The sequence below is a fragment of the Peromyscus maniculatus genome, chromosome 17, assembly GCF_049852395.1.
Source record: "Peromyscus maniculatus bairdii isolate BWxNUB_F1_BW_parent chromosome 17, HU_Pman_BW_mat_3.1, whole genome shotgun sequence".
Classification (NCBI taxonomy): domain Eukaryota; kingdom Metazoa; phylum Chordata; class Mammalia; order Rodentia; family Cricetidae; genus Peromyscus; species Peromyscus maniculatus.
Genome location: NC_134868.1, coordinates 10739615 through 10759044, shown reverse-complemented (window position 1 = coordinate 10759044; position 19430 = coordinate 10739615). Strand labels below are relative to the sequence as shown.

The 19430-nt window shown below is 36.7% G+C and overlaps 1 pseudogene; it reads left to right on the top strand.

The window, feature by feature from the left end:
* The first annotated feature begins 2964 nt into the window (after window positions 1-2964).
* On the top strand, window positions 2965-3333 carry LOC102927244 (NADH dehydrogenase [ubiquinone] 1 beta subcomplex subunit 4 pseudogene; annotated as a pseudogene).
* Window positions 3334-19430: the final 16097 nt, after the last annotated feature.

The window sequence follows — 19430 nt, the reverse complement described above, 5'->3', positions numbered from 1 at the left end:
ATGGGAATGGGTGGTGAGGAGGAGGATGACAGACAATGTGATATGGGAGGAGAGAAGGCAGGGAAAACTAGTCTGTATGTAAAATAAATGAAAAAATGTTAATAAATTAAAAAATTCAAAATGAATGTTGGGGAGGATTTTCTGGAAAAAATATAGTGCTGAAATTGATTAGGAATTGATTTGAAATATAAGTAACTTAGGTCTGTAACTGGAAGCTTTTCTGTGTTCCAGCCCCACAACAGTTTATAAAATAATCACTCAGAAGCTTAATATTAATTACAAACTGTTGGTCTATGGCTCAGGCTTATTGTTAGATAGCTTAAATTAACCCATTTCTATTTATCTATGAATCGCCACCTGTCTTGTGGCTTTACCTGTGTTCCATTACATCTTGCTCCCCTGTGGACTAGCAGCCTTTCCCCTGAATCTGCCTCTCTTCTCCCTGTATCTTTGCTTGGATTTCCAGCCTGGCTATCACCTGTCTTGCTATAGGCCAAAGCAGCTTCTTTATTAACCAATGGTAGCAACATATATTCACAGCATACAGAAAGACCATCCCACAGCATAGGTCTTGCAATAAATGAAAAATGTTTTCTTCTATTTATTGGATACTTCTTTACTATTTTTCACCAGTATCTCATAATTTTCAATGTGTGTGTGTGTGTGTGTGTGTGTGTGTGTGTGTGTGTGTGTGTGTAACACAAATTGCTAAATGGTCTTATTAATAAAAAACCCACTGGGGTGAGAGCTGAAAGATCAGCAGAATAGAACAAGCCAGCCACAAGTTCTTACTAATAGGAAATCCTCAGCTCAAGAGAACTACTTCCTGTATACTTATGCCTTAAATACCTTTCTGTGCCCTGCCATCTTACTTCCTTTCTCAAGCCCAGCTACATCACTTCCTCTTTCCTCCCAGCTCTATCACTTCCTGTCTGTCTGTACAGACCTCCAGACCTCTATGGTTAACTAGTGCTGGGATTAAAGGCATGTGCCACCACACCTGGCTCTCTTCCCAGTGTGGCCTTGAACTCACAGAGATCTGGATGAATCTCTGTCTCCTGAATGCTATGATTAAAGGTGTACACTACCACTGCCTTACCTCTATGTTTAATATAGTGGCTGGTTTTGTCCTCTGATCCCCAGACAAGCTTTATTTCTTAGAACACAAATAAAATATCACCATACATATATAAAATTTCTCCTTGGTTAAATTTATTCCTGTTTTGTTTTGTTTTTTTTTTTCCTTTGTTCTTTGTTTTAATGCTGCTGTAAATTGAGCTTGTTATCTCATTTTCTTTTTAGAATTTTCATTTTTTTTATACAGAAACTCAACTGATTTTTAAATTGATTTTGTATCCAGAGCTTTTCAGAGTTCATGTATACTTCATTTTGTTTTTTATTGGTACAAGAGTCTTTAATGTTTTCTACATAAGATCGTATTTTCTGTAAATAGATATTTTCTTGCCAATTTAAATGTTTTTGATGATGTTATTTTAATTTGAATGCAATCAATTAGAGTAATATTTTATTTAATCTGTCTTTAAAAGCTGTTTTTTTGTACAATCACAGAAAATACTTTCATTCTGATTACAGAGTATCTTGAGAGTGGAAGAGATGTCTCAATGGTTAGGAGCATGCTCTGTCCTATAGGGTATGAGCTCAGTTCCCAGTATGGTCTGCAGCCGCAGTTCCAGGGCCTCCACAGGCACCCACATACATGTGGCATGTACCCAAACACACACATAAATAACAATAAATAATTTAACGATACTTTTTTAAAAGTTTAATAATTTACCCTGTAAGACTGGTTTCTGAAATGATTATTTAGTTTGTCATTTCGTAAGAAAAAATACAAACCCACAAATACTAGGGACCATACATTTTGGTTCATTCTGATCATCTCAACAATCAAAATTTCAAGGTCTGGGGACCACCCTTCAAGACCAGGTCTAAATTGCAAGATCTTGCCTCAAACAAGGAAAAAAAGACATTGAAAATCTCTAAAGGTATATTTTTGGGGGCACTTGAATATATACCAGTAAATAAAAGGTGTCATCTAGAGCCGGGTGGGGGTGGCACATGCCTTTAATCTCAGCACTTACTCAGGAGGCAGAAGCAGGCAGATCTCTGTGAGTTTGAGGCCAGCGGGGTCTACAAAGTGAGTTCCAGGAAAGGCACAAAGCTACACAGAGAAACTCTGTCTCGAAAATAAAACAAAAACAAGTGTCATCTCTACAATATTTGTCCTTTTTGTATTTTAAAACTTATTTCATCAAACTTCACAGATTTTTTTGTGTAAGACTTCTGTATTTGATATGTGGAGTAAGTTCATCAAGCAGTGAGTGTGTACTTCAGAAACATTTCCCCTTGAAACTTTTAAATATGCATGAAGAGTTGAAGCACCCACTTCACAAATCAATTCTGTCTGTACACATTTTTGTTTAATATTATGTGGCTGTGGAGAAATTTTCCTGCAGATATATCATTTCATGATATTTCTTGGGAAGTCATTAACAAGCATCTATTCCTCCCAAATAGGGCACCAGAATGAGACAGACCAAAGAAACAGCTCCAAGCAAGTCTAGGTTCCTAACAGACTCATTGCATCACCAAAGAGCCCAGAATTGCAGATGATGGCTTAGACTGAGTCCCTAGGCTCAGTTTGTAGCCAGCTCTACCAGATCTGTTACTTCCTGCTAATATAACCTTGAAATGGAGTTTTGTGAATATTATATTTGTTATGAGATTCATGAGCTTCTTAAGCCTTATGACATTCTTTCAGGAACACTGAAATTTAGTTGAAATAACTAAAGAGCATACATTAACACAAGTAGACTAATATACATATATGTATATACACAAAATATCTAGACTTGCATATGTAAATACTTTATGATACTGATAGTTTTTCAAAGGGGCAAAGAAATTATTTTAGTAATGTGAAATGCAGCCGCGCAGGCGCAGATGTCCGATTCCAAGTATAAGCCTGTGCCCCTGGCCGCTCTCCCTAGTACCCTCGACCCTGCCAAGTATGACGTGTCTCTGAAGACCCGAAAGGTGCAGGTCGAGCGCTTGAGCATAAGGGCCCAGCTTAAACGGGAATTACAGCTTCAGTACAACGACCCCAAACGCACATCACACGTCGATGACCCTGCCTTGATTCATTGGACCTATGCAAAATCAACAAATGTTTATCCTAGTTTCAGACCCACTCCAAAGAAATCACTTTTAGGGGCTGTGGCAGCATTTGGGGTCCTCATCTTCTGGTATTCTATTTTTAAAACAGACAGGGACAGAAAGGAAAGACTTATCCAGGAAGGAAAATTGAACTGAACTTTAAAGATGTCCTGTTAAGTTTGGCAAGGATGACTCTATCCTTGCATAAATAAATCTTCTGTTAATCACTAAAAAAAAAATGCAGCTATAAAAATACATTATAAAATTAAGTAGTATTTATATATTTTTAAAATGAAAATTTGGTTAAATTTAAATATTCCCATATAATCTGCATTTGTTTATCTGAATGTTGTCTACATATATATTAATAATAAGATGATTTTTTATTAAAAAAAACACAGGCCCTAGAAACATCATTGCTTTGAACATGGTTATCTCTCAGGAAGGGTTTTGGTATGAAAATATTTTAAATGATGTCATCAATTAAATTCTATTAAATTTTAATAGTTGAAAATATAGCTTTTTAAACATATTTTTTTTCTGCTACTGCCAATGCCACACATAAAGACAAGACCTAAATTTATGCAGGCATAAATGTAAATGCACATGAAATAAATTTCAAGGCAGTTATTAAAAATATTTATTATTCAATACTGGCAAAGTCCACAGACAAGCTTTACCTAAGAAATGTATTCAGAGCCATTTTAAAACAATTGTAGTGAATGCATTTATGTAAGGTCTCCACTCTAGATTTAGAAGCATCATTAACGTCTTTGCAGAATTTAAGCAAGTGGTATGAAGAAAGTAGCCCCATTTATTAAGAAAAAATATTCAAAAATAAAATCCATCGAGACTCCTAGCATGAACATTACTCAAGAAGTGGGGAAAAGAAACACAGTTACTTTATTTGATTTTGCAGCTACTCAGGTGGTACAGCTCTGCCTCTTTCCTTAAAAAAAAAAAAATGCAACTTTCTGCTCTTGTATCGTGTGTAGCATGGAAAAGCTGAAGTAACAGTTGGATGGGTGTGAGCCTGGGTCAGGACTGATGATCTGCAAGTTCTCTTTGAAGGCTTCAAGGGACATTGCTCCCTATGTACTTTTCATCTTAAGGCTACTGGGTAGACATCATTATGCTACATTTAATTTTAATTGTGTTGGACATGGCAAAAAAAAGGACCTCAAGGAAACCTGATAGGCATCATTGGCTAAATCCTATAGAAAGTGCTTTCTCTGGGGCTAGTGAGTTAAATGGAGCTAAGAAGAGATTTAAAAAAAAAAAATGGGTTATTATAAGCCACTGCAAGCCGGTAACAGCATCCTCTAATCCAAGGTACCTTGGCTGCTACTTCCTTGTAGATCCCAAAAATATGATGTTAAATTCTGAAAATGAATTTTTGATACATATATAAGAGTGTATATATTTTGTGTGTTATATTCTGTGTACACATGCACACATACACACATATTTCTTCTGCTTCTTTCAGAATGATTTAATAGAATATAAATTTAAAGGAAGGAAACATTGACTAAAATATCTTTGGCCACAATCTGTAGATGTCATGGAGCCACATGCACACTGAGTTACAGACAAATAACTTATGACCAAGAACTAAGCATAATGGTTGAAGATGTGGTTCTATAATAAAAGCATATTCATCTCATACACAGAACCTGAGTTCATTTCTCAGCACTTATATTGAGCAGCTCACAACTACCTGTAAGTCTTGTTCCAGGAGATATGGCACACTCATTTAGACTCTGCAGGCACTGGTACACACATGGTACACACAGAGACAATCAGGCACACACACACACACACACACACACACACACATAAGGATAAATCTTATTTTAAATCTTTAGAAATAGGAAGAAGTTTTTGCTTTTGTAAGCAACTGGTCTTTAGAGTTTTTATTGCTACATAGTGTATTACATATATAAAACCTATGCCATATGTAACAACACTCTACAGCCTCAGCGACCTAATGAAATGTTATTGCATAAGGGCAGCTTATCAGTTGTAGAATCCCAAGTTGCAATTCCTAAGGGAGGAAATGATATTTCCTTACAGGGTCATGGAATGTCTAGCATAATGGTTCCTCATATTTTAAACTATACATCTGTCCTTGCTGGATAAGCAAGAATTAGCACTAACAGTGGCAGCTTACAGTGTCTTTTTATGTATGCTGGAAGTTATTCTCATGAACGCTTCCTATTCACCCTCTGCTCATGTAAAATTTTTATTAACACATACAATAACCTGGAATTTCATCCTAAAGTCCTTGGTAATGAGTTGCAATTTAAGGACTTCACTCAAGTTATCATGATCCCTTTAAAACAAAAAGTCTAATGCACAAAACAGCTAAATGCACCACTGAGCTTTCATCAAGGCACGATTTAAATAATCACCCAGCTGCCAGTACGCTCAGCTCAATCTCTCCTGTAATAACAGCATCAGACTCTACTGCCTAAATCCTTATGATGATGGGGAGATGGAAGACATCACCCATCTGTTTTATTATTTTTTTATACCATTGGCAGTTTCCCCTCCTTTCTCTCATTCTGTTCCCTCCCCCACCTCCTTTTTACCACCCCATCCACTCTTCAGAAAGGGTCAGGCCTCCCATGGGGAGTCATCAAAGCATGGAATATCAAGTTGAGGCAGGCCCAAGCTCTTCCCCCTGCATAAAAGCTGAGCAAGGTGTCCCACCATAGGGAATGGGCTCCAAAAAGCCAGGTCATGCACCAGAGATAAATCCTGGTCCCACTGCCAGGGGCCCCCAAAACAGACCAAGTTATATACCTGTCACCTGTAATCAGAAGTTTTCCTACATCCTGCCTGGTCCCACAGCCACTCAGACTCAAGTTAACACACGGAGACTTATATTAATTAAAACTGCTTGACCATTAGCTCGGGCCTACCACTGACTAGCTCTTACATTTAAACTCAGCCAATCTATATGTTGCCACACGTTCAGAGGCTTTACTCGTGTGCCATTACATGCTGCTCCCTGAGTGGCAGGCTGGCATCTCCTGACTCAGCCTTCCTCTTTACAGAATTCTCCTTGTCTGTTTATCCCACCTATACTTCCTGCCTGGCTACTAGCCAATCAACGTTTTATTAAATCAGTGTACAAAAGCATTATTCTACAACATTTCCCTTTTTCTGCTTAATTAAAAAGAAAAGTTGTAACTTTAACATAGTAAAATTATATATAATAAAACAGTTATCAAGCGAGAATTATAGTTATTATATCTAGTCTATTTATATTTGTCAAATTCAAAGAAGATATTCTATTTATCCTATATTTGTGAGTCTAAAATTTCATATCTAATTTATCTTTTATCATAACCAAGGAAAACCATAATTGTAACTAGTCTTCAAATATATCAAAGACCTCAGAAGGATACAATACTACCCAAGTAATCAGGAAATGCATTGTAAGCAACTTCCAAAAATCTAGAATGACAGAGACAGCTGGCTGCCTGGACAACCATCTAAAGTTTCTCTGTAACTTTGGGGCATCCATCTTCAGCCCACAGGCCTAGAGTCTTTTAGTCACTTCTGTGTGTCCTGTAGAATATTTGGCAGTTTCCTCTGTGAAGCAGGAACCTGAAGAACCATTTCAACTTGCAAAGTTCAGTGGTCACCTTCCTATGGGTCCTACGTGTTCAGTTTATACAACATTTTGTCAAGCATTCGAGGCAAGAACAGTTTCTTGCCCAAATGGCTAATTTTTGCCATGAAGAAGATAAACTCAATAAGGAGTGTCTCCAATGCCCGTCTTCCTCTTTGAAGTAAGTCGGTGCTGCCAGAAGCAGACATGTCTCACTATCCAGAAAGTCTAAGTTTTTAAAACATTTTGAATGCCATATTCTGTAAGTCTTTGAAGATTACCTACCTAACTGAAATATATCTATGTACAACTTGAAAACTTAACATGACAAAAAGTTTGACTATAATAGAAGACTTATTATTAATCTGTATTTCTTAATTATCCATTACAATTTAAATGAGTTACATAAACATAATACCTTAAATGAGAGTAGAAATATATACAGTACAACAAAATTAACTTTAAATTTATATTAATAAACTAAAATCCATAGCAATGTAAAACATTTTAAACAAGTTGTTGCTCTTTAAAAGTAGGTTCAATAATCTACCCTTTAATCTTATCATAGCTTTTCTTATCCCCATTTCTTCTTTAGAAAGAGATTGACTATGACTAATAACAATTTGTAACCAACAACCTAAACAAAGATAAATATCCATAATCCATTATTTGGGAATGTGGGTGCAGTTTTCTAGGCTACTTCCTGATTATAAAGGGAGCCGCATTCTTATGGGAATCCTGAGAAAATTAAAAATCATGGTCAAGTCCTGACTGGAATAGTCTGTGACACTGTATTTTCTGAGCCAGTTGCCTTGAAGTTGATTATGGATGTTGGATGATCAGGGCCATGGTGTCATTGGAGACCTTTCAGGGGGTCTTGGCTGATCAAATCTGTGTATCTTAATCTGGAACAAATCCATAGCCTCTTGCTCCCTGTGGAAACAAGAGCAGAGCCTCCTTTCCAAAGCAACATATCACTAGATCCAAATTTTGAAGTCAAGATACCTTTAAAATATATATATTAGCTTAACTCAGAAGCTTTTACAATCAAATGTCTTTCTGAATGTTGATGTAACCAACAGTCATATTAAATAAGAAACACAGAAACAATGTAAAAGAGAAAGCCCAGAGGTCAGAGCTCAGAGCTAAAATCTCACCCTTCTGCCTGCGGTGTCCCAGCTTCCAGAAAGAGAGCTATATCCTGTCTGTTCGTTTTTTTTATAGTATGTTGTTCTGCCTTCTCATTGGTTGTAAACCCAAACACGTGACTGCCTCGTCACTGTCTGAATGTACAGCCCCCTAGGTCTTAAAGGCATATGTCTCCAATGCTGGCTGTATCCCTGAACACACAGAGATCTATGGGATTAAAGGCGTGTGCCACCACCGCCACACTCTGTCTATGGATCTAATAGCTCTGACCCCCGGGCAACTTTATTTACTAACATACAATCAAAATCACATTTCAGTACAATTAGAATACCACCACATCTGAAGTTTAAAAATCCCAAAGACAAAAATTCAGACAATCTGTGTGATATCCATCTTTACCTGGCTTATTTTTTATATTACTTTTACTGTCTCTTTAAAGATTTTATTTTTTAAAACCATTTCTTTATATAACTATCTATATTCATTTTCTTCTCTCTTCCAAGCCTATGTACATTTTTACACACATTATAAACCATTTAAAGTCTTATTCCATCTGAATCTGCCTTATTGTGAATGTATTGCTTTAAACTGCATTACTAGGACTGAAATGGCAGCTTTTGGCTGCTTACTCTGCCCACCTCAGCTTCCCAACATGGCAGAATTACATTTCCCCCCAGCTCTGACAACCAGGCTCACTGTAGACTATGGGAATCAGTGGGTCTATGCTTCCTTTAAAGCAGCATGTAGCCCAGAAACTTTTTTTTTGTACTAGCAAAAGCTAAATTTGTCACTATGCAGTGCACTGTGTGGCTTGGAGACACCACTGTGTACCATGGCAGATGCTGTACTCAAGTCCACACACCACTGTGAACCTGCCATATTGTAGCTCATGGCTGTTTTGACAGATACAACTAGGAAGCTATTTTTAGCTCCATTTTAGAATCTTTTTTTTTTTTAGCTCTTTCAGGTTTTAGGTCCCACATTTTGGTGCCATTTGTAGCTGAAAGTTTTCCTGTGTTCCACCCAGTCCACAGCCACTCGGACCCAAGTAAACACATGGAGACTCATGTTAATTAAAACTTCTGGACCATTAGCTCAGGCCTACCACTGACTAGCTCTTACACTTAAACTAAGCCATTTCTGTTCATCTATATGTTGCCTCATGTTCATTGGCTTTACCTGTGTGCCATTGCATGCTGCTCCCTGGATGGCAGGCTGGAGTCTTCTGCCTCAGCCTTCCTCCTTCCAGAATTCTCCTTGTCTGTTTATCTCACCTAACCTTCCTGCCTAGCCAATCAACATTTTATTAAACCAGTGTACAAAAGCATTGTTGCACAGCAGTCAACCACATGCAGAGGGCCTAGGTAGGACCCATGCAGGCTCCCTAGCTTTAGGACTAAGAGTCTGTGAGCTCCCATTAGGTCAGATCAGTGTCTCTGTGGGTTTTTCCTGCCATGACCTTGACCCCCTCTTGTTCATATAATCCCCTCCTCCTTCTCTTCTACTGGACTCCTGGAGCTCATTCCAGTGCTCTGCTGTAGATATCTGCATCTGCTTCCATAAGTTACTGGATGAAGGTTATATGATGACAATTTGGGTAGTCACCAATCTGATTTTAGGAGAAGGCTGTTGCTAGGAGTCTTAGCTGAGGTCATCTTTGTGGCTTCCTGGGAGATTCTCTGGCACCAGGTTTCTCCTGAACTCTATAATGGCCCCCTCTATCCAGATACCTCTTTCATTCCTCTCCCTCTCTCTCCCTCTCACAACTTGACCATCTGGATCACTCATGTTCCCAACCTCCATACCCTCTACTCTATCACCCATCTTATAATAAACATTTCAAAAGAAACAACCAAGGCTCCTTAAAGGCTTCAAAATTCTTACCATAAGTTACATTATTTACATGCACTCATGAACTTGGCTCATTTTCCGGTTTCTCACATGAGATTTCTCTATGGAATTTCTGCATGTTAATCTAGCTACTTTTTTTTTTTCATTTTGACTGATGTATAGAGTTCATTCTTTTAATCTTTTATTAAAATTTATTTTTCCCAAGCTACTTACCATTACTAGATCCTTAAACCAATGCTTATGAAAGTATCAAAAGGCACTGAAAGTCACGTGAGAGATATTCTCCAATTCCACCAACCTTTAAATCTTCCCAAATTTCTCAAAGAATTTCTTAACACTACACAAGGATCTTACTAAATATCAGTAAAGTATCAAATAAAATTTCAAAAAGCACAGTTTGAGATAATCTTAATATATACATTATTCACTCTATTACTCACACTTAATGATGTAGAGTCACTTGAATTATTTCTTAGTTCTTTACAAATTTAACTTCATTGATGTCATATGAGAAATTGTAAAAGAGAACAAAACAACAATAAATTCTAAAAGAACTTAGCAGGATGGGAAGGACTTGATTTTCTTTAAGGGGCTGTTTACTAGGAGTTTGACCATGCTCCAGTCTACACAAATTGGACTTTTTTTGTTTGTTTGTTTTCTTTTCTTTTTCTTGTTTTTGCAAGTGGAGGCCACAAGGACAGGGGCATGGTCCTGAAAAGACTGAGAAGTAAGTGTGACCCGGGTGCATAATGTGAAATCCCCAAATAATCAATAGAAATATTATTTTGGGATTTTTTTTAATTAAATGAACTAATTCGGATGGAGAAAAAACTTTTTGTGTGCTTAATTACACAGGAAGCAGAAATAAAATGACAAAATTAATAAACTCATGGTACTTATTAAAAATAGTCTCTATTTTTGAGTAATCGATTCATTAGGAAATGTTGAATAATATTCAGAATACAAATCCTCACATCCTGGCATACACCTCATAGGAAAAAGGGTTCAATTCCTTCATAATTATCCCACTGAAGTTACATTTCATGTAAAAACTAGTTTAAGTATATTTATATTTATATACTCTAAATTAGAGTTAAATTTAGGTTAAAATGGTGAATCATGTTGTAATATACAAACAGTATATATTTTCCAGGGATAAGAGACAACTGGCAGAGCTAACATTTAGAAGTTGACGGACTCTTAAAAAAAAAGTGTTCCTGACCACCCCAATAGTTCCTGAAAAGGGAAACTGTGAATTGAGTATACATTTACCCAAAATTGAATGTTCTCTTAATCTAATTACGATTGCTAACTTGTTTAGCTCTTTGAATTTTTTTCTAAATGTCACTTAAGAATTCTATTTACAGAATGAGTCAGAATCACCACCTTGTAGCCAGTGGTGGATGGTCAAGGGTACTCGATATTCTGTGTAGAAAACAAGGAAAAGCCACACCATAGAAGCACATGATCTATGAAATATGTCACTTATTTAACATGGGCCTGGGAATTAGATCATAAATAAAAACGTGTTTGTCATTCTGACTGCTCTAGATCTACATTAGTTAGCCACTGAACAACAGCTATTCCATTACATGTCTTTTGAATTTTAAGTGTTTTCTTATGCTTTTAGGGACCATTTTTGTGAGGGGCCATATGCTAAAGAGAGGGACAGAGATGCCTGAAAATGTTAGACTCTTACCACATTTCTACTCTATAAATAAAAGGCAGGGATCATCTCCAACCTATGCTGCCTTAACACCAATGAACTGAATGGACATGATGATTGTCTTTCTTGGTTTTTTTTAATTAATTAATTTTTTTTTTTCATTTATTTTACCTCCTGACTGCAGTTTTCCCTCTCCTCCTCCCCCCTTCCCCCAGCTCCCCTCCCCACCCCACCAACCACTCTTCCTCTGTTTCTCTTCAGAAAGATTTAGATCTCGCATAGGTGTCAACAAAGCATGGCATACCAAGTTGAGGTAGGACTAAGCTCCTCCTTTTGTCTCTCTTTTTAATAATCCAGCTTCTGAAGTGGTGTGATAATGGTGAACATATAATTAAACTGCATAGTGCAATGTTTAAGCCGAAGGACTTCACTGTAGTAACTAAGGTGGGGTGCTCACCAGCAGCATCACATTCTACTTCTCCTCTCCTACACTGATTTGCTAAAATTACAATTTTTATGCACTTTGCTCCCATATTATTTTTGAAAAAATACAACTTTGTTTCAAAATAACATGATGATCTTCTGAATATCTTCAATTTAAACCCATGTCTGATGTTTACAAGGCACCAATCTTGTACCCTTCCAAAGATTTAGAAAACGTAGGTAGTTACAGCTTCTTTACCCCTTTTTGCTCAGGAAAAAAAAAAAAAATGTTGTTGTCATGACGACGTCAGACAACAGAAAAGCACAGCACAATAGAAGGTTTCTGGGAAGTTTAATAAATACCTCTCTTGTCCATTGCTACAAGACTTGTTAAAAATTATAGGATACTTCGACATTCACTGTTCATTTACAAAGGACATTTTTCCAAATGCCTTTATTTTCATATGCCACTGACAGAACTGTCATTCAGGATTTCAGTGACTCACCACTCTACAAGGCCATAATTCTCTAAAATAGATGCAGGGTAGAAGTAAGACAATGCAAACTAAGCAAATGCTACACTATTATGTATTCTGTCCATATGAATTAAGATAATACAGATATTAGTAGACACATGGACACCAACATGAACACACTCACTCACAACACGGATAAAGCTATCTGTGATGGTGAATATTGATTGTCAACATGACAGATTCTAGAATTAATGTAGACACAGCCTCTAAGCATGTCTATAAGGGGATTTCTATATGAGGTTAATTGAGGCAGAAAGATTTATCCTAAGTATTAGCAATACCATTCCATGGGCTGGGAACCCAGATGAACAAAAAGGAAGACGTTCTCATTGCCATTTTCTGGCTATGGGTGCAGTGTGACCTGCTTCTTCAAACTCCTACTGCCATGATTTCCTGGTTGTGATGGACTGTACCTTCAAATTGTAAACCAAAATAAATATTATCTTCTTTAGTTGTTTTTATCAGGGTGTTTTATCACAGAAATAGGAAATGAAACTAATATATCACCGTTTATTGAAAAGCACATAAATAGACTAGAAGGTTTGATTCTACTTGATAAGAGTAGTATTTTCCCTACCAGACTGACGTTTTAAAGAGATTCTCACCTCCGGTAAAATAAATTATATTTTGTAGGGCAAATGCTCAGCATCATTGCACTCAGTTAGCCACCAAAATCATTTCATTTGTATTTATAAATATAAGCAGTTAGTAGTAATCAAAATCAAATAAGTGACTCATCAGAGTCAAATGTATGTTTGTTAACATTTTTTCCAGAAAACATATCAAGATATAAGATTATTGTTTTCTGCTCGTGGCTTCAGCACCTGAACATTTACGAAGTGGCAGATGCCCCTTAACCCCCCCCCCTTCATATCTGTGACAGTTGCTGTTTACTCATCAAGTCATTTTCTTTCTTTCCACTTCTAATTTTGACTAAGAATTTGCTTAAATTTTGTTGTCATGATTACTTCCTTTTTTCAATGCAGCAGATGTTGACTCATAATATTAAAAAAAAAAAAAACTCACCAACTGAGAGTGACTTCATTCCCCCCCTTATTCTTAGTAGATCTCTAAATGAACTTAACAAAAAAAAATTTAAAGTTCAATGAATCAGTTATCACCATCATTTTTTTCTTGACTTAAGTAAGACAGGCATCGAAGAATTGACCGAGAAATTTTAAAATAAAACCAGTTCCACACCATCTCACTTGCCCATTAAATGTGTGCATCAATGGCTTTTCGTTTACCCATTAGTGTTTACAAAATTTCCCCAGCCCATTTTAGATCTATGTAATTTTTAATATTTTTATTTCTTTTTTATTTTTAACAACTTCATACTTAAGTGCTGTATTTATGTCTTTTCCACCAGGAGTTTGCTCCTTCCTAATCCTCCAGTGTTCCTCAACTCCCTCTCATGACTTCTTCATATATGCATATTTCAGTGGGCACATTTGTGCTGCCACTATGTATAGGTATCAAGGGCTGAACACTTGAGATTGGATAACCTATCTGAGAGCCCATCTCTGGAGAAGCCATTAATATCATATGTAACCCATCCACACTGTCATGTCAACTGATTTTATCATTTACAGGTCTTGTTTAGACTACCACAATTTTAAGATTTCATAAGTATAACTGCTCGGCCATACATTCTCTCATCTTCTGGCCCTTAAAATCTCATGCTCTTCTTCCATAGTGTTCTCTGAGCCATAGATGTATAGATTTTGTTATAGTAGATATTGAGCACCGCACTCTTGGTTATTCTCTGTGTTTTAACCAGTTGGGGATTTTGGTAACAGTTTTCATTGACTTCAAAACTGACCTTTTTAACTTCTCACATAAGAATCCATATACTTAACTCATAATTAATTCCCAGTCATTCAAGGGCATCTTTTCCCCAGTTGTAGCAAACACTGACTAACTTTCTGTTTATATAAATGTGAATTTCACTTTTTGAAGTCAAGTGAATTAAATCATGAACTCTTAATAAAAGACTGTGAAAACAAACATTAACAAAGATTTTAGGAGTATATAGCAATCAAGTTTATGCTAATTTAATTGTCGTTAGCCGTTCTAGTTTGCTTCTTTATTGTGATGATAAACACTGGCTGGCTGAAAGCAATTTGGGGAGAAACGCTTTATTTGGTTTAAAGGTTGCAAGCAATCATCAAGGGAAACCAAGGCAGAAACCTTGAGAGAGGAACTGAAGCAAAAAACTTAGAGGAGCAATACTTATTGTCACTGAGATTCTCTTTCATCTACATTTATTATATAGCTCAGCCCCACATGCCAGGAAGCATAGAGAAGAATGAATCCTCCTACATCAATCAATAATCATAAAAATGTTCCACAGACATGCCCACAGTTCATTTAATGGAGGAAATTCTTCAGTTGATGACCCATCTTCCTGGGTGTGTCAAGTTGACACACAAAACTCACTAGGACTGAGTTTGGGTGATAAGATAATCTGTTTAAGACACTAGGCATTCAAAGATGTTATTGAAAGGCTGGAAAGAGGTGAAGGTTAAGGGCACATGCATCTCCTGTAAAGCATGTGAGGTCAGTGCTTTGCACCCAAGTTGGGTGGCCCACAACCACTTCAAAGTCATTCTAAGGATATACATCTATGAACCCTCTCCTGGCTTACACTAGCACCTGAGGACAAATGCTCATATACAGACACAAAATACACATAAATAAAAATGAAATAAAGTCTCAAACAAAAATGAAACAAAATTACAGAATTGTTGAATACATGTAAAGCATTGGCAAGAATATTACACATCAGAGAATATAGTAGTTTGTTTCAGGCATATTTATGAGCAGGAGTGATTTTAGAAATATAAGGAAACATCCACATGAAGTATTGTCCACAAAAATACATCAATTTAAAACAAGTCAAAAATTAAGCAGAATCAAGGGAAATAGTGATGAAGAATTCACTTTTAGGAGAAAGAAAATGTGAGTGAAATAAATATTAAAAACATGCTCCTGGTGGATAAAAGACTGGTTTTTTTGTTTGGTTTTGGTTTTGGATTTTATTCTCAGAGTGGTTAACTGACCTAAAAATGGAATAAAAAACTAATATCCTAAAAGGAATATCCTAGCTGACAAAAATAATCTACTTCATTCAGATTCATAGTGCATTGGAGAGTCAACAAATACTTTACATTTGACTTATTGGGTAATTTAAACCAAATATTATAAAAATCTTTCAAATTTAAATAATAAAACAGAAATGCTCCAGCAAGCACAAACATTATGTCATAAGAGAAAGTTCAGAAATTTATGAAGCCACATATACTGAATGCATGGTAAAAATAGCGTTTCAAATGACATTATTCAGAAAATCTTCTGAAGACACTTGTTATATAATGTATTTATGAGAATAATAATATAGAATTGAATAAAAATAAAATGACAAGAGAGTTCTTAACTTCTCACAAAATAACTTCCAGAAGCATTGCCAAAAAGAGATATAAAACCATAAATTAGAAAGAGTCATTCAATTCATTTCAAGATACGAAAAGTTTTTGTTTTTCTGTTTTTTAAATCATAACAGCCATGAATAAGACATTGAAGTAGAAATTGGAAAAACCAACAATAATCAATCTTTTAATTTTATAATTTAACTGTTTTTCAAGATAAAGCAGACCATTTTGAACAATGGTGGTAGACTTATGCTAAGAATAAATTTATGAAGAATGTATAATCAGTAACAAATTTATATCATAAATGTACAAAAAATTAATGGCATGAAATATACTATAGATGGATGATGGACAAATGCTGGAGAAGAGACTGTCTTCTTCAATGGTGTGAATAAGAACAAAAATTCCTTTACCATGAAATTCAGAAAGGTAGAGAGATATATAAAATCAGTGTTTCTTGTAGACCAGACCCAGTAGGCACTCCCAGAAACCACACTGGCCAAGAAAGCAGGCAAACTAACTACAGATATTCACTACTTCATCCTCTCCTCCAAATCCATTCCCCAGTCTTATTTCCAGCTTTGTAAAAAACTACCTGCTGCAGCCTGCTCTTCCTCACTTTCCTCTCACAGGGATCTTCCCCTCCAAACTTCCTTCCTCATCACTTTCTTCCAAGCTCTAACTCCATCAGGCATTCCCTGGGAACCCACAGGCCACTCGGGACCACAGAGCAGGTAGCTTAACTGGACATCTTCAGCTCTCCCTCCTCTCTTCCAAACCCAAGCCCTGGTCTCACTTCAATCCCTGTAGTAGACCACTTTCTGCTTCCTCTACCTTCTCTCTCTCCCATCTCTAGCAGGCCATGCAAATCGTGTCCTCCATCCTTCTTCCCCACTCATTCTGTTATCCCAGCACCAAATTCCAGCCTCTCCTCATCTTTTGCCACCCCCCCGCCCCCGCCCAGGGCACTAAGCAGATCCTCACAGCACATCTTGGGTTTTCATACAGTTGTGCAACCTCTCAAACATCTCCTTCCTAGCCATCTGAATGTCTAAGGGTGAGCCTCCAATACCTAGAACAAATCTTACCAGGAACCATCAGTGGTCCCACCTAGCAGATTCTTAGTAGAATCCCATTCTAGACAACACATAGGCACTACATCCATGGGCAAAAGAAACAAGGAACAAAACAACCAAACAGAAATGCTCACACAATAACCTTAAGACCAGATTTCAACACCTAGAGTTATAAAATTTGCAAACATAGATTCCAAAGCACAAGTAATAAACCATATGTAATTCACTACATGAACAAACTGAAAGAACAAAGAAAACACAATCATCTCATTAGATGCTGAAAAGGCATTTAACAAATCCAACACTGCTTCATGATTAAAGTCTTATAGAGATCAGGGATACAAGGGACATACCTAAATACAATAAAGGCTCTACAGCAATCTGACAGCCAAGATCAAAATAAATGGAGAGAAACTCAAAGAAATCCCACCATAATCAGGAACAAGACAAGGATGCCCACTTTCTTCATATCTATTCAATATAGCACTAGAAATTCTAGCTAGAGCAATAAGACAACTAAAGGAGATCAAGGGGATACAAATTGGAAAGGAAGAAGTCAAAGTATTGCTTTTTTCAGTTGATATGATAGTATAATAAGCTACCCCAAAAATTTTACCAGGGAACCCCTATAGCTGATAAACTCCTTCAGTAAATTGTCTGGACACAAGATTAACTAATCAAACAAACAAACAAAAAACCAGTAGCCCTCCAATATACAATTGACAAATGGGCTGAAAAAGAAATCAGGGAAGCAATAATCTTTACAATAGCCACAAATAATATAAAATATCTTGAGGTCACTCTAACCAAACAAGTGAAAGACCTGTATGACAAGAACTTCAAGATTTTGAAGAAGAAAACTGAAGAAGTTATCAGAAGGTGGAAAGATCTCCCATGCTCGTGAATCAGTAGGATTAACATAGTAAAAATTGCCATCCTACCAAAAGCAATCCACAGATTCAATGCAATCCCCATGAAAATTTCAACAAGATTCTTTTACAGACTTTGAAAGAAAAATACTGAACTTCATATAGAAAAACAAACAAACAAACAAACAAAAACTCAGGAATGCTAAAACAATCCTACACACAAAAAAAGAACTTCCAGAGGTATCACCATCCCTGATTTCAAGCTGTACTACAGAGCTGTAGTAATAAAAACTTCATGGTATTGGCATAAAAACAGAAACATTGATCAATGGAATTGAATCAAAGACCCAGACATAAAATCCACACACCTATGGACATCTGATTTTTGATTAAAAAAAAAGCCAGAAATATACAATGGGAAAAAAAAGCATCATCAACAAATAGAGCTGCACCAACTGGATGTTGGTAAGTAGAATAATCTGCTATCCAGCAACCTGCACAAAACTCATGTCCAAGTGGACCAAAGACCTCAATATAAACCAGTTACACTGAACCTAATAGAAGAGAAAGTGGGTAATAGCCTTGAAGTTGTTGGCACAGGAGAAGACTTTCTAAACAGAGTATACAGGCACTAAGATCAACAATTAGTAAGGTGGACCTCATGAAGCTGAGAAGTGTAAGATGAAGAACAGTATCAATAGGACAAAACAGAAACTCACAGAATGGTAAAAGATTTGCACTAACTCCACATTCAACACAGGTCTAATATCCAAAATATATAAAGAACACACCACCCAACTAAATAATCCAATTTTAAAAAGGGGGTACAGATCTGAACAGAGAATTTTCAACAGAGGACACAAAAATGGCTGAAAAACACTTGAAATGTTCAACAGCCCTAGCCATCAGGGAAATTCAAATCAAAACGACTTTGAGATTTCATCTTACACCTGTCAGAATGGCTAAGATCAATAACACAAGCGACAGCTCCTGCAGGTGAGGATGTGGAGAAAGAGAAAGTAGAAACTTGTACAACCACTTTGGAAGTCAATAGGGTGGTTTCTCAAAAAACTGGGAATAGATCTACCTCAAGGCTAAGCTACACCACTCCTGAGCAGATACCCAAAGGATGCTTCATCCTATCACAAGGACACTTCCACAACTATGTTCATAGCAGCTTTATTCATATTAGCCAGAAACTGGGAACAACTTGGTGTCCTTCAACTGAAGAATGAATAAAGGAAATGGTACATTTACACAATGAAGTATTACTCAGCTATTAAAAAAAAAAACAACATTATGAAATTTGTAGGCAAATGAATGGAACTTGAAAAAAAATTATTCTGGGTGAAGTAATCCAGACCCAGAAAGAGAAACATGGAATGGACTCAATTAAAAGTGGATATTAGCTACTAAACAAAGGATAATCATGCTGCAATCCACAGAGCCAGAGAAGCTAAGTAACGAGCAGGGCTGAAGGGGGTGGGGGACACAAGGATCTCCCTGGGAAGGGGTAATAAACCAGATATGCAGAGTTGACTAGGGGTGGGTGGGGTTGGGAATAGGAGGGATCAAATGGTGGGGGAGAAAATACTGGGAGAAATGACTGGAATTGGGGGAAATTTTGGGGATG